We start from the raw sequence: 27,368 nt of genomic DNA, 5'->3' as shown, positions 1-27,368 counted from the left end.
CCTCCGGTTTCCTATCGCCTATAGCATTCGCTGTCCTTCACCAAGGTAATTTTGATGGGGATGAGGCTATGCACTTGTTTTAGATGCACGTACCGACACAACATGACACGAAACGACATTCGCCCTGAGACGGTACGCACTATTCAGCATCCTCTTATTCCGTTGGGTTTCTAGCGCCAGGCTGAACCCTGGTATCATAGTATTGATGAGGAGTCAAAAGTCAAAAAGAGCCTCTTGGCTGCGCCCAGAATTGTTGGGCATGATTCTGTTCAGTGCATTGATTATCTCTTTTTCCGAAATCTTAACTGTTGCTCCGATAGTCCATGGGCTGCCTTCGTGCATTCCGTCAATCTGTTGAGGATAATTCTCTCCAAAAGTTTCCCAAGAGTATCCAGCCGGCAACATATTAGAGAATGTCGCTTTTAGAATCATATCAGGAATTTCATCTGAGCCAGGTGATTTTATCGTTTTTTAGTCTTTTTACAGCTGCTACTAGTTCATCATTAGACACCTGGCTGCATCTACTATAATCGACTGCAGCTTCTCTATATGGGCCATTCTTCACCAAGTTCTCCTTCAGTTCCTTGAGTTCCGGCCCCTCTAGCATCTTTTTCAAACGGCTAGCGATATGACACGTCACTCTTAGCTTCACCGATTAGTGCCTCTTTGCCTCTCGCCTATCGAAGATTAGATCTTTCGTCTCTTGGCTTCTGTTTTTTTCACTATTTCTTCTCTCTCTTGTTCTCATTTTTCTTCTCATTCTCCTCCTCCATTTCTTCTATCACCTTCTTTTCCGTCTCCTTTACTTTTTCCTCCTTTTCTAGCATTTACTTCTTGTTTCCTTTTATTTCTTCTTCTTCATAAATGGTACTAACGTTCCTAGAGGAACTTCGTCGTCCCAACGTAGTATTACTTGCGTCATTTTTATTAGTAATAAGTTGAGATTTCTATGCCGAATAACACGCCTGAAATGCATTCAGTGTGGCAAGCTCTAGAATGCGCGTGTTCACAGTGCAAGTCGAAGGAATTTTTTTTTACGAGAAATTACCCCGACCAGAACGGAAATCGGCATGTTAGGTGTGACGCTAACCACTCGGCCACGGGAGCAGTTTCGTTTTACTACCGTATCTCAATATTTGTTCTTGTTGTTGATGCCGCTCTTGTCTTCCTGTTTTTCAGATCTTGATCGTCGTTATCACATTTCTTTGAACAATTTTTCTGCTAGCAAATCCGAATATCTTTGCAAGCTATAAGGCCATGCTAGGGTTGACACGGCTCTTAACAAGGACTGTGTTTGGAGCCAGATAAGCGTGAGTCAGTAATGTCACAAATGAGCCTAGTACCTAGTGCCTACGCCTAGCCGAGCTTCGAACGTACCTGGAGACATGCGAAAGTTTTACCGTACTGAGCCAACCGCACCATTGAACCACACACAATTTCTGGAAGATGTCACCCCTACTTGAATCACCCATACTCAGAGAGCAGGATAGTATGACTGTCGGCCATTAGCGTCGAATCTCATTCGTTTATGTAGGGGAAAAGGGGGGAATTTGGACCACTTAAGAAAATCGCCTAATATTTCCAAACCAATACGGTCTAAATAAAAAATGTCACATTGTATACTGAGCTACACTTGTTTTCTCTCAATAAATAATGTTTAATCATTATATAAAGCTTCAATCTACCAAATATATCATAAAATAAAAGAGATGATTTTTGGACATTAAAATTTGATGCGGGGTGATTTGGACCGTCTGTGGGATGATTTGGTCCAGTGTGTGTTTCATCGAAAAAAACATACTTATGTTTATGTTAAGTGATTTGGGATAATGTTACAATCAGTAACAATGTTTTGGGATCGATACCAGATGTCTCGGCCAAATTCCAGACCAGAAAAGTTGGATTGACACCATCTCGAATTCTGCATGAATCTTTTCACTGTTGTTCGAGCACCTTCGATTCTTGGTTAAAGAAAATCCGTCCTCGATGGCCCGCGTTGCTCTTTCAAGCTTCTGCTTCTTCCAACGTTGTCTGTCTATCCTCTTTTTATAATTCTGCGGCATCTGAAATCAATTAGACCAAAGAAAAGCCTCAAAACTGTAGGACCAATTCACCGCACAGAAAGGTGTCCATGTCACCCCACACAACAAGCAAAAATTGAAATGCAATTAATTTCGTTCATTGTTATCAAACTTACAGTTTCGCTACATCAAATTGTTTCTCTACGAACAGAACTTAACTGCACAAAACACGAAAAGTTTGTTTAATAAGCGGGAAAAACCTTAAAACCACGATCGGACAACTCACTTTTTTTGACGATCAAAGTACTTGCTGTGTTCATGCTGCCGTTTCCCTCTACTTGTGAAGTTTTACTAAAGTTTGTTTCACTTTAGGTACATACGGTTCAACAATAGAAGGTAATGACATTATCAAAAATCTAAGATGAGCCGTAATTTTTGAGATAAAGGGGTGGTCCAAATCACCCCGTATGACCAAATCACCCCTTAACTAGTACGTTGTAATTAGGAACTTACTGGCGTCGAACCTAAGCTGCAAATTGGCCCTCCTTCTGTTGTTGCTGATTACGACATTTCTCCCGTGCTATTTCTCTGGATTTTACCTCGTTGTCACCTTTTACGACAGTGTACAAGTGCTATTCTTGGCTGGCAACTCCACATCCATGCTGATGAAATGTATCGAGAGGAATGCATATGAAATATCCTCAGCAGAGTAGTATTTACAAGTGCAGCGATTTTTTTTTTGCAAACCGAGCTAGTGACGTTAGCTGGAGCTCCGATCAGGAGAAGTACATGAGCACATCTTCACTTCGAAGTATTTGCCTCAACGTTTGCATTAAAAATGGACTTTTTTTCGGATGGTGATAAAAAAAACTGTGACAGATAATTGAGTTTGATCAATATCCCATGGAAGGTAATTATATTGCGAGCGGCCTTCCGGCAGTTAACCAGAACATTCGCCATGGAGGACGAAAACATGCGTGTAGGCATGTTTTCGAGTTCTTTCTTCGTTTTATTTATCGATTTCTTCTCGGTTTTCGCGACAATATTATTGGAGTAGATCTTACGTTTCGGGTTTGCTCAGCAATTCTCGATAAGACGCAACTGGGGGACGTTGGACGGGTTCGTCGACTTGGGTACCACATCTATATTCAGCCGCTCCATCTCCTCTAACGATCGCTTCGAGTAGTGGGCTGACGCCAGATCCGACCAGAACACTGAGTCTTCGCCCTTATGGAGCATCCGGCAGCCACTTCGTACTATAAATGTCCCCGTTCACGGCCGGTTCGGAACTAAAGAAGAGCGGCTTTGACATCCCCTTCTCGCTGATTGTCAGCCACAGCAGCACCTTCTTGGGAATTTGGTGTGTGAAATTAACTTCACTTCGGAACTCACCTTCATTGGGGAAGTAAAACGAAGTGCCATGCCAGTCGTTGCCAACCAGGGTGAGATAGGTCTCGTCGTCCATCACCACCGGGAAAATCAACTTGACCATCTTATTCAGCCGCTGCCGCTGCGTCATTGCGTACAGCTCCGTGACCAGTGGACGGGACTTCTGCTTCCATGTTCGCAAAGTACTTTTTCACTGTTTGGTCGGTTGCACCGACCTCCCGGCCAAGCGCACGCAGCGATGTAGCCACTGTTCCCTCGAACTTCCTCTTCAGCATCCTTTGAAGCTTCTTGTCGCTCAGGGTCGTCAGCCATCCGGAACCGGGCTTTCTTTCGATGCTCTGATTGTTGTCCAATAGAGCCAAGATGACGTAGATGCCGGAACGGGCGTATCCGGCGTCCAGAAAGTGCACGATGTCTGTTTTCGTCGCGAAGGGGTACCGTTCATTGAACGCGCACACTTCTGAACGGAGTGGCTTCACTATTTTCGCCACTACGGTTAGAGTTCGACTGATAGAGCTATTAATTTTTCTCTGCTAACCCATGGGTTACCATGATTGATGCTGCATGGGTAGTTTCGTCAGTGCGTGTGACGAAACTACCCATGCAGAAATTCGGCAATTTCTGTCCACTTTTTTTTAAAGCAAACGTTACATGGTATAACAGGATAAAGTATGAATTTTATGGTGGTTAGACATTAGATCATGTGAATCCCACACTGCTCAATGGAGAAAAAGGCGTAAAAACTAGTAGACAGCACAAAGATAACACATAGCCCAGGAATTTGAAAATTCTTACAAATAATAAATGTACGAGATCTATTTAAATTAAAATATTTGAATACATTTTTTTTTAATATTTTCTGCGCAAAAAAAATGCTTTGAAGTTTCACATTACCCCAAGCTGAAAAGGGCATGCGTTTTACACAGGTCTCCCAACAGAATAGTGACTCTATAGGTACTAGCAGGGAAGCGGAAGTTGTAACTATTCGGCTGTAAACGTGAAAAGATTATTCAGATCGTACAGTCTTTCGTCTCTACACTGTTGAAACAGAGCGGACACTTGAAGAACACAAAATATTATAAAAAACCCCCAGTTGTCAACAGAACAAGATTCTTTCAAACTCGAATCGAACAACCCAAACTCGAAGGCTTGTGTTGAACTGGCCGCTGCCTACGGGCGAGGCCTCGTGGTTCCTCTTGAAGCCTAGTGGCGAACACAATAATGGATAAATTGAACATACGGTTTTTATGTAGGGGATTTTGTTTGCGGATTGATGTGTGTAGTTAACTGGTGACACACAGTACTGGCTGATTTTGTGTATTCCAAGGTTTGACTCAATTGTAGGTTTGGTTAGGTTAGGTTTCGATTTATAGAATTAAATATATTGATCAGTTTCTTCTAAATTTGTTCTTTTACAATTATTAATAAATCACAAACATGTAAGTAATTCAATTACAGTAGAACTCCGATTATCAAACATTTACAAACATCTGTAATATCGTTTTACACCAGCGGTCAGACAATTCGAAAACCATGAGTAAAACAAAAACGCATGAGCCTACCAATCCTTGACAAATTTGGGAATGTCATGATAAAATGATGCTATGATCAAAATAAGCAACTAAACTCAAGATTACAGAAACTATCAAAAAGTTGCACATAGAGAATGCAATTTTGAAGAAAAAAAGACAATTATGCAATCAATTTAATTGCATAATTATTTTTTTTCTTCAAAATTTATACTTTTTCACAAATTATCTCAAAATCTCTGACTCGCGTTGATATTTTTGTTACATTTCAACATTCAATCAAAAGAGAAGTCAATGTAGAGATCCGCTTTTCAGGCGTAATTTGAATATTGTTTTATCGGCTCTAATCCTCCCGCTACTCGACCTAGTTAACACGTGTTTTGTTCTTACATCAAATCAACCTAATTAATACGTGTTTTGTAAATTTTATTCCTATAAAATTCTCATCGATGTAAAACGTGATATCGGCTCAGTGCTCTGTCATACGCATCACTCACGTTTGTCGTGGGGATACTCTCGCGAGTCATGGAAACATTGGATGCTGGGAATGGATGCTCTCTATCAAATTCTCTTTTTTAATGTAAACTCTGATAGCTTTAGTTTTCTCAGTGCTATGAAAATTGAATTTTCTCTTTGGTATTTCTCTCGTTTGCCAATTTCAGCTCATTCCACAAGAAAAAAAATCTTATTTTTCCCATTTACTTCGAAATCTCACCATCAGTTCAATCTAAGTTCGTATGTCAAAAGTGTCGAGCAAAAATATCCAGCTTTTCAACTTGTATGCATCCGATGTGAGGAATTGTGTAAAATTTTGCCAATTTTTGTCTTAAATATAACAATGCTATAAGTTAAGCATAGGAACCAACAAATATAAGACTATCTATCTAATAAGACTATCTATACATCATTTGTTTAATACTGCTAGTGATGACTTTATGGCTGCGATAATGCATTGCCTGGTGTGCGAGGAATTGAATCCCTAGAATAGTCACAGTGAGGATTCTTGAACACAATTTCGGACTTGAAATAGTGAAATATATATTCAAGGAAAAGTGGAGGAATAATCTGATTTCCAAGAAAGAACACATTTTTCCATTCTACCTACAGCATTATGGATTGAAGGATGTTCAACATGCTTGCTAATATGCAAATAATCGATAAACAGAATAAAACACAAGGATAACAGTCACATAGGATAGCTGACTAGTAAGTATATCATGCAGATACAAAGAAAGGCATGTCGGATTCTATTATTTTTGAAATGTACTATCAGGTACGCCGTGTCAATCGTATTAAAATTCGCTGTTGTATTAATTTATTCAAGTTCATACAATGATTAAAAATCGTGATTCTCGTTGAGTCATTCGACCATGGAAAAAAAATGAGTAAATGTTTATCTCCGATTCCCAGAATAAGTATCAAATTTAGAAGAACAGTTTGTTTGAAGTTTTCTGTGATTCTGTGGTTTAGAAGAATTATTTCACTTTCTCTGTTCATTTTCCATCGGTCTATAACTGCGACATTAAAGGTCAATCCTCGACGTCAGGGAGGCGATTCTTTGACGCTACCTTAGACTCATATCCGTATTGATTTAACAGAATGTGAAAATAATATAATACTCATCAAATTAATCTGGTGAGTGATATTGTGACACACTGCTATCACTTCCGCTTCTCACTTGAATGTAAACGATGTGCATGGCTTGATTTGTTGTTGATCTCGAGTCTAATTGCGAAGAGCTACGTTTGGTAACTTTACAGTTCCCTAAAGTGAGTGACTGACCACGTGAAACCATACTGCGATGAATACTCGCCAGACGAATCTGATGAGTAACGGCGTAATGGTGACGATGTTATAACATCTCTACGATATTTTATCGGGGTTCTGCCAAAACGAACCAAGCGCCAAAAACATTATTTTGAGATATTTCAATTTGATGTTTGAGCTCCCACTAATTGACTGTGTCGGATCAAATCTATCATTTTACCGCTCACGTGCTACAAACAAGATGTCAAACATAATACTACTTTCCATGCTGTAAGCACACATCGTCGTCAATTTCTGAACTTTTAGAAATATGAAAAAACATGATTATGTTTCTGCTTGACACGCAAAACTTCGTTCTCTTTGCAGCCAGAGCGAACCAAGCACATGTTAACTATTAACATAATATCATTACACAACATATTAGTATTTTGCAAAGGCTCTTGACTAATTTCATGAATGGTATAAATATTGACACAAAATGATATCTTAATAGATGAAAACAAATTGATTGAGGAATGCATTACACTTGGTTCGTTGTGGTTGAACACAATTTTGAAAAATACAGATCAGCGCTTCAACACTTCAAGGTAGCCCAAGGCTGTCTTGCTCACAAGATCTCGACGACATCTGATCACAGGAGCTGTCCGAAACAGAAAAATCTTTAAAAGATTCGGATATGCCTTCTTGGAGAAAACGATCACTATCGTCCGATGCCATTTTTCTCCTGTTGGATGTGAACCACTGCGTCCATTATTCTGAACTATTGTGGTATATCCCTTTTTTATACTCCACTTCAAGCTTACCTACTGCTTATTGATGAAGAAGTAGACTGAAAGCTATAGCGAGATAGGTGCCAATCAGGAATACTCTGTTTGATAAATTTTATAATCCTGATCGGCGACGCAGACCAAATTTCCTTGGGCTCCAGAATAGCCTTATAAAGGTATTGAAGTCTGCGTCTAGTTAGAGCTCCACAATTACAGAGCAAATGTTCCGAGGTTTCGCTTTCGGTATTACAAAAGCGACAAATATCATCTTGCACTTAACCTATGTTTTTGAGATGGTATTTACTCGGACAGTGTCCTGTTATAAGGCCCGTGATTGTGCTGAAGTCTTTCTTATTGAGACTCAGCTATTGTTGAGTAATTTTAATGCTGGCAAGTTCATCTGCTCGCTCGTTTCCCTCTATGCCGCATTGGCCAGGAATCCAGTACTTATCCAACTTAGTTGCATTCCCAGACAATTTTTGAAGAGCATTTAATGTGAAGGTGGAAGCTAGCCACAAATGGCTGCTACAATGGCGCTCATTTCTTTCATCTCCCTCCCTCACCCCTCGCCCGAAAATCAATAATTTTGCGAAACAGTGTGAAGAAAATGATCGTTTTTGCACACTTCCCATCAACCAAACTTTAATCGATTACTCACAAGATATTAAATTTTCATCTGCTTTCGCACCGTATAGTGAAGAACGTCGGAAAACTCGAGCAAGTGCTCTGAAAGTTAAATTTTCGTTTTTCAATCTTCAGCAATGGTTTTGTTTGTATTGGTGGAAGCATCGTTATTTTTTCGACACTGATGCCGAACAACAACATCGAAACAGCTATAAAAACCACTCAATAAAATGTTATTCCGGAGTCATAGCGTCCCATGTCATGAAAATCAATAGAATAAAATTGTGTTGATATCAATACAATTATTATTTTTACGTTTAATGGGTCTATAATGTAAGTTTTAGCAGCTTTAACATTGGATAAGAAAATTGTATTGCAGAGCTCGGAACACTGCCACGGCTGCCTATGCTTTCAAAAACAGTAAACGGAAAAGTATTAAATTCAATCTAAATGCCTCGGCCAACGAAGAGAAGGGTTAAGGCTTTCCAACGTGAATATGTGAAAACAATACGATCAACGAAGGAAAATATTAAGGAATTATCAACATCGAGTTACTATGCGGAAGAACTTGTTAATACCAAAAGATCCCCAATTCGCATGTGTTAAAAATTGGCTCATGTTACGCTCGCGTATAATCAGAATCATATGCAAATGCAACTTCTATATATATTTATATTTGCAATTGTTCATCGGAACATATCGTTCATACATTTTACTTTAGTATTAAATTGTTATTTTTTTTTTTCAAATGTATTCAAAGACTCGTGTCAATGAAGCGCAACACAGTCTGATAAGTGAATTGATCTATTTATGTGTGCTTTGCTCTTCTCTCACAAACACTATTACACCATTTTTACACGTGGGTTTACCTATACTACTACAATGGCTAGCTTCCACCTTCACCTTAAAAGCATTTAGAGCTTTAAGTGCCGCTTTTGACTGTCTGATGTTAGCAGATGTTAGCATGTCTATATTTTCTTTTAAGGCAGACATTTGAGCATTCTATTATCGCAGCTATTTCTGCCTGAAAAACTGTTGACCAGTTTCCCATAGCTACAGAGATTTTTGTTCACCTGTTCTGATTGCCATTTTTGACCCATCAGTGTAGAACATGATTGAACCATTACGAACACTGGGACCGCCTTCATCCCATACTGAACGAGAAGGTTCGATTACACTGTATGTTTAAGCTTTAGAGCGCTTTTCTTAGCCTCTAGCTGAACATGTTGGTTCAGAGGTAGCAAGTGAAGGATAGCCTCCAGTGCCTTCGAGAGTGTGCTTCGCATTGCTCCAGTAATTGAAACGAATGCTAGTCGTTGGAGTTTGTTTAGCTTTTTTGTAGCTAGCTTTGTAGCTCCTTGGTCTTTGGCCACCAGACTAATGAGGCATAGGTTATCCGGGGCGCACAATGGCAGTGTAGACCCACATTACCATTCTTGGTTTAAGGCCCCATGTTCTTCCTATCATTTTAGAACATGCCCATAGGGCTGTATTGGCCTTACTGATTATTGCATCTAAGCGCCCATTCCAGTTGAATTTGGCATCTAGGATAACACCTAGATATTTCACTGAAGCGCTGCATTTTATTTCCACTCTCCCAAGATATAAAGACTGCAGATGCTTTTTTTTTTCTTTTTGGTGAATGGAACAATTGTTGTTTTTGAGGGATTTATGCTCAGACCTTCTGTGGTACACCAAGTTTGTGTAAGTTTTAAGGCCACTGCATTCTGCTCGATATCACGTCGTCGAACTTGCCTCGTATCATTATGACTAGATCATCGGCGAAGCCCACAATTTCAAAACCTTTTTGACGTAGGACTACGTCTTTCATTTCTATACCGGGGTATAAAATCAAAGTTTCGAAAACGAAAGCGTTACGCCGGAGACCGAGATTTTGAGTGTTAATAGCTCCTAAACAACTGAACGAAATGGTATGATAAACACTTCATTCGAAAGATAAAATGTCTACGCGTTCTATACTTGTTACTTTCTGATCCAAAAACTTGTTTCAATAGTCTTAAATTTGCTTTCAAAATAGGCTATTGAAATCACCAATCGCTATATAAGCGAGCGCCGCTCGGAAATCCACTCAGTTCTAATTGAACAGCGATTGGAGCATGTTGTCGCTGTTGTGGTGAAGCTCTTCATTTATCATGAAAGCGCGGATGAACGGTGTCACCAAGAGCCTGTTTGTGCACCTTAGGCCAGAAGGGAATCCATCAGGAGGAGAGTGATGCTACAAACGGTTCCCCGGGAAGATCTCGAAGCAGCCGCTACACACACACACATACACACACGGAATTCTTTCCGTTTGGATCGAGAAAGATCCGGAAAATAATCTGCCAGTTCCTCTAGGAATTTAAAAATACATTCATGTGAAAGAGTTTATTTGAATGTTTTCTATCCATGTAACACTGTGACCAAATATGTTTCAATCAATTGCTATTAACAGATGGTTATCGAGTTAGCATTAACCACTGGTGGGCTTCCAGTATCGAGGAAAATGTGGAAATATCTAATCGTTACTGAAAATAATGGGAATTTAAAATTACATTCATATGAAAGAGTTTATTTTAATGTTTTCTATCCATGTAACACTGTGACCAAATACATTAGGTTTTGTGATTTTTCAATCAATCGCAATCAACAGGATAGCTTCTGAAGATTATTCTTCCCCATCAGTAGGATATTTCCGTATCCAATATTGGATGCATAAAACCTTGTACCTCCAACGTAACGCTCTCGTTTTCGAAGTTCTCCAAATATTCATTCATTCAGAATGAATTCAGATTCAACTTCATACAAATGATCTCTAAATCAACGATAGTCCTACGTCACCCTTGCGGTTATACCATAGATATAACCCACTTCCTGTTTTTTGCCTCTAAACTTGTCAGAAGGTCGCCAACTACTAGTGACCAAAGGAGAGGTGATAGAACGCCTCCTTGTGGGCAAACTTTTGTAGCAATCACATAATTAGACGATCCGCCCAGCTCCGAGGTGATTTGTCTTTGTGTGAGCATGCCATGGATCCATTCGATTATACAGTTATCGAAGTGTCTTCTTCTCATTGCCTGTGCCATTGATAGATAATAAGCATTATCAAAAACACCTTCGATGTCAAGAAACGCGAACTTCCACTCTGATCGCGACGATGTCCCTTTGAATGAACTCTGTAATAGGAAAGCATTTAATGTTTGCATTTACTTCGCTATTATAGCCAGGATTTGTATCCGAGTGGACAGATGTAGATCCCGGAAAGTGAGTCTTCATCAGTAAGTCTAGTACTTCTGAGGGGGGTTTTGTGAACGAACCGTCATCCTTTTTAAGCGATCCAAGCCCGTTCGAGTGGTCTTTTGCCAAAGTCTTGATGAGTCTAGCAACGATTGGAGTATTTTCAATGCTTTCGCAGTTATATACCCAGGATTTCCGTTTAGATCGTCTCAGTTCTCTACTGTAATCAGTTAGGGCTTTCTTATATTGAGACCAGTCCGAGGTAATTTTTGCTCTGTTGAACAGTTTAAGCGTCGTTTTGCGAAGCCGTTCGAGCCTTTTATTCCACTAAGGAACGTTTCTTGTCGAAGAAACTTTTCTCAGTGGGCAATTACTGTTGTAGGCAGAGACTATCGTTTCATTTAATTCTTTTGTAGCTGATTCAAGCTGCTGAATCGACCTTATTTTCGAGTTTTTTTTTTGCAGACTTATCTCACTTCTTAACTAGGCGAACCTAGCCAGAATTTTCACCTGCCCCCGGGCTTCTGAATGCCAAAGGGGGACTAGGCTCTGCGGAATGCACGTATCTGCATGCTCGTGCTGTTTCAGTCCTGACCGAGAAATTGTCGGACAATCGCGCAGGTGCTAAGGATGACCGACTTTTGGATGCCGGCCAATTCCTTCTCCATATTCAACACCTTTAGCGCTTCCAGAAGTGTCTTCGGAACAATTCCAGTTCCAGAGAGAACGACTGGAACAATTCTTGGGACCTCCCTTAGCCCCCACAGTTCCTTGAGCTCCACGGCCAATGGTCGGTACTTGCAGATTTTGCGACCGTGGGTCTCCTCCAGATTCTGGTTCAGTGGAATAGCCACATCGATGATGGTGACTTTGCGGTCGCTCTTGTCGTAAACCATTATATCTGGGCGGTTGTGGTGGATCGAGAGGTCGGTCAGAACAGTGCGATCCCAGTACAGCTTGAAACGGTCATTTTCCAGGACAGGTGCAGGCAGGTACCGGTAGTTTGGTACGTTGTCTTCCAGTAGAGCACATTGGAGCGCCAGTTCTCGATGAACAATACGGGCCACGTTGTTGTGGCGCTCGGTGTAGGCTGCGTTGGCCAAAACGGGACAGCCTCCCATAATGTGTTCTATGTTTTCACCTGGTTGATGGCACATCCGGCAAATGTCATCAACGTCTTAATGCCAGATGTACCGCCAGTTTCTCGTCGGCATTATCCTGTCCTGGATGGCTATCATGTCGGCTTCTACTACTGAAGAGAGTTCACCACGCGTTAGCCACAGATTAGATGCGGCCTTGTCGACGTGTGGCCGGTCCAGTTGATGGGGGTGGGCACCATGCACTGACTTCTGCTTCCAAGCTGCAATCTTCTCCTCCACTGTCTGCAGATTGCAGTTGAGTTGGTACTCCGTTTGCGCCAAGTGCAGAGCGCTGTATCCTCTGTCGGTGGCGCAGACAGCCCGGTATAGCGCGTTTTGGTAGGCGCGTTCTGCGAAGTACTCGCGCAGTTGTCGTACCTGGGCAACACACAGTGCAGATATGTCGACTATTCCAAGTCCCCCTTCTTTGCGTGGTAGTGAAACTCTCTCCAGTGCCGATTGAGGATGGTGCATTCCGGCCTCTTTAAATGCTTTCCTCATCCTCCTCTCAAGGTCCTCTAGGTCAGTTTTGCTCCATTTGACTACACCAAAACTGAAGGTCAGCAGGGGAACCGCGAATGTGTTGATCGCGCGTACCTTGTTCCCCGCGTTGAGGAAAGTCCTCAGGACACAGTTCACTCGACTCAAGAACTTGTCTCGCAGCTCCGTCTTGATGTCGGAGTGGCGAATCCCGGTGAGCTGTCGGAATCCAAGATATTTATAGGATTCGCCACGAACCATGTCTCTTATAAACTCGCCGTCATAGACCTCGTAACCTCCGGATTCGGTAAGCTGCCCTTTCAGCAGATGGACACAGCGGCACTTGTCGAGGCCGAACTCCATGCAGATGTCCCTGCTTATGTCTTCGACAACCCGGATAGCTACACCTAGACGCTGACGTGAATCAGCGTAGACCTTGAGATCATCCATGTAGAAGGTATGGGTCACTTCTTCGTGGGCGCCGTCGCCATACCTTATTTTATAGCCATGACCGTTTCTATTGAGCGCCCTACTGAAGGGGTTCAGTGCCAGACAAAACCAAAGCGGGCTGAAAGAGTCGCCTTGGAATATCCCCCTCTTTATCTGCAGCGTTCTAGACTGCAACACATTTTCCCCATCACTGAGCTGCAGAGACGTACTCCACTGCCTCATCGCATGCTGCAGGAACCTAACGACGACGGGATCAATTTTGTAGAGCTCCAATATCCGGACGAGAAACGAGTGAGGTATGGAGTCATAAGCCTTCCTGTAATCGATGTAGGCCATACTTAGGTTCCGCTGGTTATATACCGCCTGGCCAACTATGGCTGCGTCGATGATGGCCTGGTCTTTGCAGCCATGCGTATTTTTCCTGCATCCTTTCTGCTCTTCTGCGATGATGTGATGCTGTTCGCAGTGAGCAGAAACTTTGGCGGTAATTATGCTGCTCAGTATTTTGTACAGACTCGATAGGCACGTTATCGGTCTGTACTTTGATGGGTTCAATGTGTTGCTGTCTTTCGGGAGGAGGAAGGTGACGCCACGGGTGGCGAATTCAGGAAGGTTGTGTGGGTCACGTAGCACCTTGTTGAAGCACTCAGCTATCTTTGGATGTGCGACGGTCAGCTTCTTGTGCCAAAAGTTCTGGACACCATCGGGGCCCGGTGCTGCCCAGTTCCTCAGGTACCGCGAGGCTCCGCGGACATCGTTCTCTCCGACGATGATAGCTGGCATCTCTCCAATTTCACCACAACTCTCCTCCTCCCGTCTTAACCACATTTGCCCGTCGCGATGTTCTACTGGGGTCTCCCAAATACCAGCCCATAAGTTCGTCACATCGCTAATATCTGGCAAACCTTCGCGGTAGTCGAGCTTCTCGTCGCTAATGTGGTCGTAGAACGCTTTCTCGTTATCTCTGAACATCCGATTTTGTTCCTGGCGCTTTGCAGAGTCAGAGTAACGTTTCAGCCGTTTTGTAAGGACGCTCAATTGCTGTACCAGTGTGTCGAGTTTTTCCGTCAGCTGGTGAGCTCCCAGCTGGCGAAGTTCAGTAGGCCGCACGATCACAGCAACTTGGCGACATAATTTCGCCGATCTGCTGCCTCTTCCAATTGCGGCGCGCCATCAGTCTTCCAATTGCGGCGCGCTTGTTTAGGATCCGTTGCTCCAATCTCCTTCGCCATGGAGGCTCACGCCTTTCACGGAGATGTTGGAGCAGTCTGCCTCTTGGCCTAATACGGTATCCTAAACTTTTGGCGGTCGCCACAGCAGCGCAGTAAACTTTCAGTTGCAGCTCCTCCATGTTCTCAGCATCAACCAAGTGCAGCGGAAGAACGTGCTCGTTCATGAGCTTTACTGCACTTGTCAGCCTGCGGAAATGCTGCAACTTCGGGATCCTGGGGCGCGACAATGGGTCTGTGTCGCGGAACTGTGAGATCGCCTCGTCGTAATGGAAGACCAGATCGCGTAGTAGTTGTTGATCTGGCTGTGGGTCTTCCGGCTCAGGGGCTTGTTGTACTGTGGCCTCCACTGGTGCTGATTCGCGTGCCCCACTCGCGAATGAATTGCTCAGCCGTACTGAACTTGCTCTCGACACATCGCTTGCTCTGTTGTTCCTGGAGCTTATTTCTCTCTGCACCTGCTGCTTGATCTCGTCGATTTGCGTTTGGGAGAGCATGTTGTTGCGTACTATCGCTCTACGCCTCGCGTTCATCGCGTTCTGATCAAGCCTCCCGACGAACTCTTGATGCGCTTCCTCGAACATTGTTAGTATTCGAGGGCGACCGCTCATGTCCGTCTCCAAAGCAGTGCAGATGTAATAGGCGCGGATCACGAATTCGTTCATTTCGTGTGTCCACATGATCCGGCGCCTAGTGGTACCCACGAGTGTGGACGACTGCCGTCTGGCAGTCACAACACGCCTCGTAGGCGCAGCGTTTCTTGGGTGATGTCGATGGCTGCTGTTTCCGTGTGGCGGTAGCTCTTCGGGTTGAACCCGGCTGGTGGCCCGCTCTTGCACCTCGCCCTCCAGCCGCTGGCCGCTCGCTCTTACTCCCGTTCCAGGACCAGCTCCAGTTCGGGGACCCTCCTCGGGCGATCGCATTCTAAGTATTCTTCGTGAACGTAGCTCCATTTTCTGGGTGTATCTCCTTTGCCCGGGAGACAGCGGGTTGGCAAGGCCTCCATGACCCGGGAGGCCTTCCCCGGAAGAGATATAGCGCTCTGACTCGCTCGCACCCCCTCACTTAGCCACTTTCGACAGCCGTTCTCGAAGCCAAGACCAGGTGTGTGTTTCCAGTTCACGCCCGATCTGAAAATGTCGTCATATGATCTTCGTGGAGGCGTGAGATAGGAACATTTGAGACCAACGGGCAGGCTCCTACCCTAGTGTTTGATCCCCATTTTTTTTTTTTTTTTATCCAAAATATATATTTTTATTAAGGCTCATATGGCGTCAACCTGACGGAGCCGGGAGTTCAATATTTCGACAATGTTTGCCTTATAACTATGTTAGTAATATGTAACCGATTACTCGCGGTTGGCTCGAGGTTAGTATTACAAGTGTTTGTTGCTGTGATGTTGTGATGTTGCTGTCTCCAATGCTCTGTACCTGTACCCGACACGGGATACTTCCTTTTGGGATGCAGCTGACCATTAATCAGCAACGCCCCCTAGTCTGTACCCCATATCTAGCGTGGTGCATCTTCTCGACTCGAGGAATCCAGGATAGAATGGTCACTAGCCGGCGCAAACATCAGCTCGTGTAGAGTTGTCATGAGCGGTACAACCTTTGGCTCTTGTTGAATGATCAGTGGACTGCACAACCTTTGGCCCGTGTATCTGTAAAGAGTGTGTGTATGTATTGCCGCGACTAAGTAAAAGTTTATAGATCGGATAGGAGGGATATGAAACAGGGACACAACGAAGGAAACATCATTAAACGTTGACATCGGCGTTTCTGAGGAACAGGTATAGATGAAGCAGAAGATCAGGATCACGGCTACCTAAGATATCCCGAACGGGGATATCCGATTGTCTGCCTTTTGCTCTCAGTGCTCTAGAGAGCTGAGAGCGAGCAGCATGGAACCGGATACACGACCAGACAACATGCTCGATGTCGTGGTAGCCATCGCCACAATCACAAAGATTGTTTGCTGCGAGCCCAATGCGATAGAGATGCGCGTTTAGGTTGTAGTGATTGGACATAAGCCGAGATATCACGCGAATGAAATCACGACCGACATTCAATCCCTTAAACCAAGCTTTCGTCGAAACCTTAGGAATAATCGTGTGTAACCAGCGACCGAACTCATCTTCACTCCACATGCGCTGCCAACTAACGAGTGTGTCCTGACGAGGAATGTGAAAAAATTCATTATAGGCAATTTGCCTTTCAAAAAGTGTGCCTTCTGAAGCGCCCACCTTAGCTAGCGAGTCCGCTTTCTCATTCCCCGGAATCGAGCAATGAGAGGGAACCCATGCTAAGGTAATCTTGAATAATTTTTCGACCAAAACACTCAATAGATGTCTTATTCTTGTTAGGAAATAAGATGAGCGTTTATCAACTTTCATTGAACGAATTGCCTCTATTGAGCTGAGACTGTCTGAAAAAATAAAATAATGGTCGATGGGCAGTGTTTCAATGATCCCTAGTGCGTAGTATATCGCACCCAGTTCAGCGACATACACGGAACAAGGATCTTTGAGTTTGAAAGAGGCACTGGAATTTTCACTGAAGATGCCGAAGCCAGTGGACCCGTTTATGAATGAACCGTCAGTAAAGAACATTTTATCAGATCTAACTTTCCCATATTCTGCCGAAAATATCGGCGGAATAGAATCGGAGCGTAGATGATCTGGGATTCCATGGATTTTTTGTCGCATGGACAGATCAAAATTGACAGAGGAATTGCAAAAGTATGGGAAGCAAACTTGGTTGGAGATGCCCGGTGAAGGGTGCACTTCATGGGTAAGGAAATCATGGTACAAAGACATAAAACTTGACTGAGGAGTCAGTTGGAGTAGATTTTCGAAGTTATCAATCACCAATGGATTCATGATCTTGCAACGGATGAGAAATCTGTAGGATAATTCTGTGAATCGAAGAGTAAGCGGGGGTACTCCTGCCAAGACTTCGAGACTCATCGTATGTGTCGAATGCAAACACCCCATTGCTATACGCAAGCAACGATATTGTATTCTCTCCAGCTTGAGAATATGAATCCTGGCAGCTGATCGGAAGCAAAAACTGCCATATTCTAACACTGATAATATCGTTGTTTTGTACAACTGAATGAGGTCTCCTGGATGGGCACCCCACCATGTTCCGGTTATTGTTTGGAGAAAATTGATTCTTTGCTGGCATTTCTGTTTCAAATACGCAATGTGTATTCCCCAGGTACATTTAGAGTCAAAATATACTCCAAGGTATTTGAAAAACATCGAGTGCCTGATCGCTTTACCGGATAGGTGAAGCTGGAATTGGGTGGGTTCGTGCTTCCTAGAAAAAACGACCATTTCGGTTTTCTCCGTAGAGAATTCGATACCCAGCTTGAGAGCCCACGTGAACAGGTTGTTCAGGGTATCTTGCAAGGATTTTTGCAGAACGGCGGGATTAGTACCGGTGATGGAAATAACTCCATCGTCTGCAAGTTGTCTCAGCGTGCAGTTTCTAGTTAGACAATCATCCATATCATTGACGTAAAAACTATACAAGAGGGGGCTTAGGCAGGAGCCTTGTGGCAGGCCCATAAAACTGTATCGAGAAGATTTCAAGCTGCCATGATTGAAAAACATGTGCTTTTGTGAGAGTAAATTGTACAGGAAATTATTCAGAATTGGCGAAAGTCCACGATTATGAAGTTTCTCTGAGAGAATTTCCATGGAAACTGAATCAAATGCCCCTTTGATATCGAGAAAAACGGAAGCCATTTGTTCTTTACGAGCAAATGCGATTTGGATTTCAGAAGATAGCAGCGCGAGACAATCGTTCGTCCCTTTACCTCGGCGGAAGCCAAACTGCGTATTTGACAGCAAATTGTTCGCTTCAACCCACTTGTCCAAACGAAGTAGAATCATTTTCTCTAACAATTTACGAATACAGGATAACATTGCAATCGGCCTATACGAGTTGTGATCGCAAGCCGGCTTGTTGGGTTTTCGTATGGCTATCACTCTCACTTGTCTCCAGTCATGCGGGACAATATTCAGCTCCAGAAACTTGTTGAACAAGTTCAGCAAACGCTGTTTCGCCAAGTCGGGAAGATTCTTCAACAAGTTGAATTTAATCTTGTCCGACCCCGGAGCTGAATTGTTACATGAGAGGAGGGCAATTGAGAATTCTACCATCGAAAAATTCTCATAATCGCATTGGAGCGGAATGTCGCGTACGACGTTTTGTGCAGGAACGGAATCGGGACAAACCTTTCTTGCAAATTTGAAAATCCAACGGTCAGAGTATTCCTCACTTTCATTTGTATGGTTCCAGCCACGCATTCTCCTAGCCGTATTCCAAAGAGTGCTCATAGCTGTCTCCCTTGACAAACCATTGACGAATTTCCGCCAATATCCACACTTTTTTGCTTTAATCAGACCTTTTAGTTTGGCTTCTAGAGCTTGGTACTTTCGAAACCATTCCACTAATCCAGTTTTCCTGAATTTTTTGAAAGCGGATGATTTTTCAAGGTAGACCTTTGAACACTCCTTGTCCCACCAAAGTGATGGAGGACGACGTCGGAAAGTGGTAGCAGGAACACGTTTCTTTTGAGCTTGAAGTGCGCTTTCGTAAATCAAACTCGATATAAAGTTATACTCTTCGAGTGGAGGAAGTTCATGCATTGAAACAAGTGCTTCAGATATTGTTTCTGCAAATTTTCTCCATTCAATATTTTTCGTGAGGTCATACGCAATATCGACTGACTCACGAGAACCTGATTCATTGGCGATCGATAAAATTATTGGCAGGTGATCACTACCGTGGGGATCTTGGATTACCTTCCACGTGCAATCCAGGGATAACGAAGAAGAGCAAAGTGATATGTCTAGCATACTTGCCCGTGCAGGAGGGTTGGCTATCCTAGTTGCTTCCCCTGTATTTAAAACTGTCATGTTGAAGTTGTCGCACAGATCATAAATCAACGTGGCACGGCTGTCATCGTAGTGTGACCCCCATGCTGTTCCATGGGAGTTGAGGTCACCTAAGATTAGCCGCGGCTCCGGCAATGCCTCGATGATATCAAAAAACTGATGGCGGCCGACCATGGTTCTTGGAGGAATATATATCGTGGCAATGCAGAAGTCTTTGCCATTGATTTGTGTCTGGCAAGCGACAACTTCAATGCCTGTCATCGATGGGAGAGTGACTCTATAGAAGGAGTGACATTTTTTGATCCCCAATAGTACGCCACCAAACGAGTCATTTCGATCGAGGCGAATAATGTTGAAATCGTGGAAATTCAGCTTGTCGGCTGAAGAAAGCCATGTTTCACAGAGGAAAAATACATCACAGTTAGAACTATGAACTAAAAATTTAAATTGATCTAGTTTAGGGATGATGCTTCTGCAATTCCACTGTATTACAGTGGTCAAATCCTTGACCTCTTGCACTGAATTAGGCATCGAGGGAAATGAACGCTGCTAAAAAACCACATTTTTCTTTCAAAAATGTTCTCACAATCGGAAGCAAACATAATACTATGCTTTTAAGAGGGTCATTTATATTTAAAGCATTTAAAATGTTGTCCACCAGGTCAGAAAGCGTAAGCAAACCAGATTGTGGCTGTTGCCTCGACCGCGAAAATGGAACAGACGGGGTGGGTGCTGCTCCGGGAAGTGCTGAGGAACCCTGGTGCGTAGAAGAAACGCTTAAACCAGGAGGTACTTGCTTCGGTCTATTCTCAGCACGTTCAATTCGAGTTTTCATTCCAACTTGGGAAGTTTCGGTCGTCTTTCTGGGGAGTGATGGAAAAGAAGTAATTTTTGTTTTCCTGACGGCACCCTGCGATGTACCGGAACTTCCTGCATTGGGAGCGTCAGCAACAGGCTCGTCGTTCTGCAGAATGGAGTAGGGATTGTCCTGATTCGTTGGTACGGAATTCTTAAGCATTTCTGCATAAATCCGCTTAGAACGTTCCTTTAAGGAACGCTTGATTTTCTCCCCTCGTTGTTTGTACACCGGGCATTGGATAAGATCATGAGGGGTCCCGCCGCAATGAAGACACTTGTGTTCTTTCGCGCAAGGATTCTCATCATGGCTGTCTCCACAATCTGCGCAACGTTTTTTATTGCAACAATAGGCGGCCGTGTGACCGAGTTGCATACATTTGTTGCATTTCATTACCCGGGGTACAAACAACCGAACAGGTAAACGAAGTGCACCTACTGCAACGTAGTTTGGAAGGGCGGAACCCTCAAAAGTCACACGAAAAGAGTTTGTCCGATTGAGAACCCTTTTGTCATTTTTGTCATTTTGTGACACAGATTTCAGTCGATCGCATGCAAGAATCTTCACAGTTTTTAGTGAAGAGTTCTTGAAGCGACCGACACCATCGATAATCTCTTTTCGAGTCAAACCCTTTTCGGTTATTACGCCGTCTATTTCGACGTTGCAACAGGGCACGTATACGCGATACTCAATCGCAAAGAGGTCGCAGCGCGTGATTTCGTTCGCTTGGGTCCTGCTTGAGACGACAACTCGTAGTTTGTCTGGCCCCATCCGTGTAATCACGGTAACTGCAGAAAACTTCTGAGTAAGTTCCTTCGAGATACGAATGACATTGAGAGGTTTAGATTTTCGTCTAAAGTATACAATGAATGGGCCTTTGGAGCGAACCTAGCCAGAATTTTCACCTACACCCGAGCTTCTGAATGCCAAAGGGGGACTAGGCTCTGCGGAATGCACGTATCTGCATGCTCGTGCTGTTTCAGTCCTGACCGAGAAATTGTCGGACAATCGCGCAGGTGCTAAGGATGACCGACTTTTGGATGCCGGCCAATTCCTTCTCCATATTCAACACCTTTAGCGCTTCCAGAAGTGTCTTCGGGACAATTCCAGTTCCAGAGAGAACGACTGGAACAATTCTTGGGACCTCCCTTAGCCCCCACAGTTCCTTGAGCTCCACGGCCAATGGTCGGTACTTGCAGATTTTGCGACCGTGGGTCTCCTCCAGATTCTGGTTCAGTGGAATAGCGACATCGATGATGGTGACTTTGCGGTCGCTCTTGTCGTAAACCATTATATCTGGGCGGTTGTGGTGGATCGAGCGGTCGGTCAGAACAGTGCGATCCCAGTACAGCTTGAAACGGTCATTTTCCAGGACAGGTACAGGCAGGTACCGGTAGTTTGGTACGTTGTCTTCCAGTAGAGCACATTGGAGCGCCAGTTGTCGATGAACAATACGGGCCACGTTGTTGTGGCGCTCGGTGTAGGCTGTGTTGGCCAAAACGGGACAGCCTCCCATAATGTGTTCTATGTTTTCACCTGGTTGATGGCACATCCGGCAAATGTCATCAACGTCTTGATGCCAGATGTACCGCCTGCAGTTTCTCGTCGGCATTATCCTGTCCTGGATGGCTATCATGTCGGCTTCTACTACTGAAGAGAGTTCACCACGCGTTAGCCACAAATTAGATGCGGCCTTGTCGACGTGTGGCCGGTCCAGTTGATGGGGGTGGGCACCATGCACTGCCTTCTGCTTCCAAGCTGCAATCTTCTCCTCCACTGTCTGCAAATTGCAGTTGAGTTGGTACTCCGCTTGCGCCAAGTGCAGAGCGCTGTATCCTCTGTCGGCGGCGCAGACAGCCCGGTATAGCGCGTTTTGGTTGGCGCGTTCTGCGAAGTACTCGCGCAGTTGTAGATATGACACAGTGCAGATATGTCAACTATTCCAAATCCCCCTTCTTTGCGTGGCAGTGAAACTCTCTCCAGTGCCGATTGAGGATGGTGCATTCCGGCCTCTTTAAATGCTTTCCTCATCCTCCTCTCAAGGTCCTCTAGGTCAGTTTTGCTCCATTTGACTACACCAAAACTGAAGGTCAGCAGGGGAACCGCGAATGTGTTGATCGCGCGTACCTTGTTCCCCGCGTTGAGGAAAGTCCTCAGGACACAGTTCACTCGACTCAAGAACTTGTCTCGCAGCTCCGTCTTGATGTCGGAGTGGTGAATCCCGGTGAGCTTTCGGAATCCAAGATATTTATAGGATTCGCCACGAACCATGTCTCTTATTCGGTAAGCTGCCCTTTCAGCAGATGGACACAGCGGCACTTGTCGAGGCCGAACTCCATGCAGATGTCCCTGCTTATGTCTTCGACAACCCGGATAGCTACACCTAGACGCTGACGTGAATCAGCGTAGACCTTGAGATCATCCATGTAGAAGGTATGGGTCACTTCTTCGTGGGCGCCGTCGCCATACCTTATTTTATAGCCATGACCGTTTCTATTGAGCGTCCTACTGAGGGGGTTCAGTGCCAGACAAAACTAAAGCGGACTGAAAGAGTCGCCTTGGAATATCCCCCTCTTTATCTGCAGCGTTCTAGACTGCAACACATTTTCCCCATCACTGAGGTGCAGAGACGTACTCCACTGCCTCATCGCATGCTGCAGGAACCTAACGACGACGGGATCAATTTTGTAGAGCTCCAATATCCGGACGAGAAACGAGTGAGGTATGGAGTCATAAGCCTTCCTGTAATCGATGTAGGCCATACTTAGGTTCCGCTGGTTATATACCGCCTGGCCAACTATGGCTGCGTCGATGATGGCCTGGTCTTTGCAGCCATGCGTATTTTTCCTGCATCCTTTCTGCTCTTCTGCGATGATGTGATGCTGTTCGCAGTGAGCAGAAACTTTGGCGGTAATTATGCTGCTCAGTATTTTGTACAGACTCGATAGGCACGTTATCGGTCTGTACTTTGATGGGTTCAATGTGTTGCTGTCTTTCGGGAGGAGGAAGGTGACGCCACGGGTGGCGAATTCAGGAAGGTTGTGTGGGTCACGTAGCACCTTGTTGAAGCACTCAGCTATCTTGGATGTGCGACGGTCAGCTTCTTGTACCAAAAGTTCTGGACACCATCGGGGCCCGGTGCTGCCCAGTTCCTCAGGTACCGCGAGGCTTCGCGGACATCGTTCTCTCCGACGATGATAGCTGGCATCTCTCCAATTTCACCACAACTCTCCTCCTCCCGTCTTAACCACATTTTCCCGTCCCGATGTTCTACTGGGGTCTTCCAAATACCAGCCCAGAAGTTCGTCACATCGCTAATATCTAACCTTCACGGTAGTCGGGCTTCTCGTCGCTAATGTGGTCGTAGAACGCTTTCTCGTTATCTCTGAACATCCGATTTTGTTCCTGGCGCTTTGCAGAGTCAGAGTAACGTTTCAGCCGTTTTGTAAGGACGCTCAATTGCTGTACCAGTGTGTCGAGTTTTTCCGTCAGTTGGTGAGCTCCCAGCTGGCGAAGTTCAGTAGGCCGCACGATCACAGCAACTTGGCGACATAATTTCACCGATCTGCTGCCTCTTTTGTACGCCATCAGTCTTCCAATTGCGGCGCGCTTGTTTAGGATCCGTTGCTCCAATCTCCTTCGCCATGGAGGCTCACGCCTTTCACGGAGATGTTGGAGCAGTCCGCCTCTTGGCCTAATACGGTATCCTAAACTTTTGGCGGTCGCCACAGCAGCACAGTAAACTTTCAGTTGCAACTCCTCCATTTTCTCAGCATCAACCAAGTGCAGCGGAAGAACGCGCTCGTTCATGAACTTTACTGCACTTGTCAGCCTGCGGGAATGCTGCAACTTCGGGATCCTGGGGCGCGACAAAGGGTCCGTGTCGCGGAACTGTGAGATCGCCTCGTCGTAATGGAAGACCAGATCGCGTAGTAGTAGTTGATCTGGCTGTGGATCTTCCGGCTCAGGGGGTTGTTGTACTGTGGCCTCCACTGTTGCTGATTCGCGTGCCCCACTCGCGAATGAATTGCTCAGCCGTACTGAACTTCGTCTCGACACATCGCTTGCTCTGCTTGTTCTGGAGCTTAGTTCTCTCTGCACCTGCTGCTTGATCTCGTCGACTTGCGTTTGGGAGAGCATATTGTTGCGTACAATCGCTCTACGCCTCGCGTTCATCGCGTTTTGGTCAAGCCTCCCGACGAACTCTGGATACGCTTCCTCGAACATTGCGAGTATTCGAGGGCGACCGCTCATGTCCGTCTCCAAAGCAGTGCAGATGTAATAGGCGCGGATCACGAATTCGTTCATTTCGTGTGTCCACATGATCCGTCGCCTAGTAGTACCCACAAGTGTGGACGACTGTCGTCTGACAGTCGCAACACGCCTCGTAGGCGCAGCGTTTCGATGGTGATGTCGATGGCTGCTGTTTCCGTGTGGCGGTAGCTCTTCGGGTTGAACCCGGCTGGTGGCCCGCTCTTGCACCTCGCCCTCCAGCCACTGGCCGCTCGCTCTTACGCCCGTTCCAGGACCAGCTCCAGTTCGGGGACCCTCCTCGGGTGATCGCATTCTAATTACTCTTCGTGATCGTAGCTCCATTGTCTGGGTGTATCTCCTTTGCCCGGGAGACAGCGGGTTGGCAAGGCCTTCATGACCCGGGAGGCCTTCCCCGGGAGAGATATAGCGCTCTGACTCGCTCGCACCCCCTCACTTAGCCACTTTCGACACCCGTTCTCGGAGCCAAGACCAGGTGTGTGTTTCCAGTTCACGCCCGATCTAAAAATGTCGTCATATGATCTTCGTGGAGGCGTGAGATAGGAACATTTGAGACCAACAGGCAGGCTCCTACCCTATGTTGATCCCCATTTTTTTTTTTTGCAGACTTATCTCACTTCTTAACTAGGCGAACCTAGCCAGAATTTTCACCTGCCCCCGGGCTTCTGAATGCCAAAGGGGGACTAGGCTCTGCGGAATGCACGTATCTGCATGCTCGTGCTGTTTTAGTCCTGACCGAGGAATTGTCGGACAATCGCGCAGGTGCTAAGGATGACCGACTTTTGGATGCCGGCCAATTCCTTCTCGATGTTCAACACCTTTAGCGCTTCCAGAAGTGTCTTCGGGATAATTCCAGTTCCAGAGAGAACGACTGGAACAATTCTTGGGACCTCCCTTAGCCCCCACAGTTCCTTGAGCTCCACGGCCAATGGTCGGTACTTGCAGATTTTGCGACCGTGGGTCTCCTCCAGATTCTGGTTCAGTGGAATAGCCACATCGATGATGGTGACTTTGCGGTCGCTCTTGTCGTAAACCATTATATCTGGGCGGTTGTGGTGGATCGAGAGGTCGGTCAGAACAGTGCGATCCCAGTACAGCTTGAAACGGTCATTTTCCAGGACAGGTGCAGGCAGGTACTTGTAGTTTGGTACGTTGTCTTCCAGTAGAGCACATTGGAGCGCCAGTTCTCGATGAACAATACGGGCCACGTTGTTGTGGCGCTCGGTGTAGGCTGCGTTGGCCAAAACGGGACAGCCTCCCATAATGTGTTCTATGTTTTCACCTGGTTGATGGCACATCCGGCAAATGTCATCAACGTCTTAATGCCAGATGTACCGCCTGCAGTTTCTCGAAGGCATTATCCTGTCCTGGATGGCTATCATGTCGGCTTCTACTACTGAAGAGAGTTCACCACGCGTTAGCCACAGATTAGATGCGGCCTTGTCGACGTGTGGCCGGTCCAGTTGATGGGGGTGGGCACCATGCACTGCCTTCTGCTTCCAAGCTGCAATCTTCTCCTCCACTGTCTGCAGATTGCAGTTTAGTTGGTACTCCGCTTGCGCCAAGTGCAGAGCGCTGTATCCTCTGTCAGCGGCGCAGACAGCCCGGTATAACGCGTTTTGGTTGGCGCGTTCTGCGAAGTACTCGCGCAGTTGTCGTACCTGGGCAACACACAGTGCAGAAATGTCGACGATTCCAAGTCCCCCTTCTTTGCGTGGTAGTGAAACTCTCTCCAGTGCCTATTGAGGATGGTGCATTCCGGCCTCTTTGAATGCTTTCCTCATCCTCCTCTCAAGGTCCTCTAGGTCAGTTTTGCTCCATTTGACTACACCAAAACTGAAGGTCAGCAGGGGAACCGCGAATGTGTTGATCGCACGTACCTTGTTCCCCGCGTTGAGGAAAGTCCTCAGGACACAGTTCACTCGACTCAAGAACTTGTCTCGCAGCTCCGTCTTGATGTCGGAGTGGCGAATCCCGGTGAGCTGTCGGAATCCAAGATATTTATAGGATTCGCCACGAACCATGTCTCTTATAAACTCGCCGTCATAGACCTCGTAGCCTCCGGATTCGGTAAGTTGTCCTTCCAGCAGATGGACACAGCGGCACTTGTCGAGGCCGAACTCCATGCAGATGTCCCTGCTTATTTCTTCGACAACCCGGATAGCTACACCTAGACGCTGACGTGAATCAGCGTAGACCTTGAGATCGTCCATGTAAAAGGTATGGGTCACTTCTTCGTGGGCGCCGTCGTCATACCTTATTTTATAGCCATGACCGTTTCTATTGAGCGTCCTACTGAGGGGGTTCAGTGCCAGACAAAACCAAAGCGGGCTGAAAGAGTCGCCTTGGAATATCCCCCTCTTTATCTGCAACGTTCTAGACTGCAACACATTTTCCCCATCACTAAGGTGCAGAGACGTGCTCCACTGCCTCATCGCATGCTGCAGGAACCTAACGACGACGGGATCAATTTTGTAGAGCTCCAATACCCGGACGAGAAACGAGTGAGGTATGGAGTCATAAGCCTTCCTGTAATCGATATAGGCCATGCTTAGGTTCCGCTGGTTATAAACCGCCTGGCCGACTATGGCTGCGTCGATGATGGCCTGGTCTTTGCAGCCATGCGTATTTTTTCTGCATCCTTTCTGCTCTTCTGCGATGATATGGTGTTGTTCGCAGTGGGCAGAAACTTTGGCGGTTATGAT

General features: G+C 45.4%; 1 protein-coding gene across 1 annotated transcript in view; it reads left to right on the top strand.

Annotated features, from left to right (window-relative positions):
- Window positions 1-5,650: 5,650 nt before the first annotated feature.
- Window positions 5,651-27,368, top strand: part of LOC129776956 (neuroligin-4, X-linked) — a 92,794-nt gene continuing 71,076 nt past the window's right edge. Inside the window, exon 1 of the mRNA XM_055782924.1 lies at window positions 5,651-6,145. The gene's annotated coding sequence lies outside the window, so the exon portion shown is untranslated. The remainder of the gene's footprint in view (window positions 6,146-27,368) is intronic.

This window comes from Toxorhynchites rutilus, chromosome 3 (genome assembly GCF_029784135.1).
Source record: "Toxorhynchites rutilus septentrionalis strain SRP chromosome 3, ASM2978413v1, whole genome shotgun sequence".
Classification (NCBI taxonomy): Eukaryota; Metazoa; Arthropoda; class Insecta; order Diptera; family Culicidae; genus Toxorhynchites; species Toxorhynchites rutilus.
This window is presented reverse-complemented; position numbering and strand designations above follow the sequence as displayed.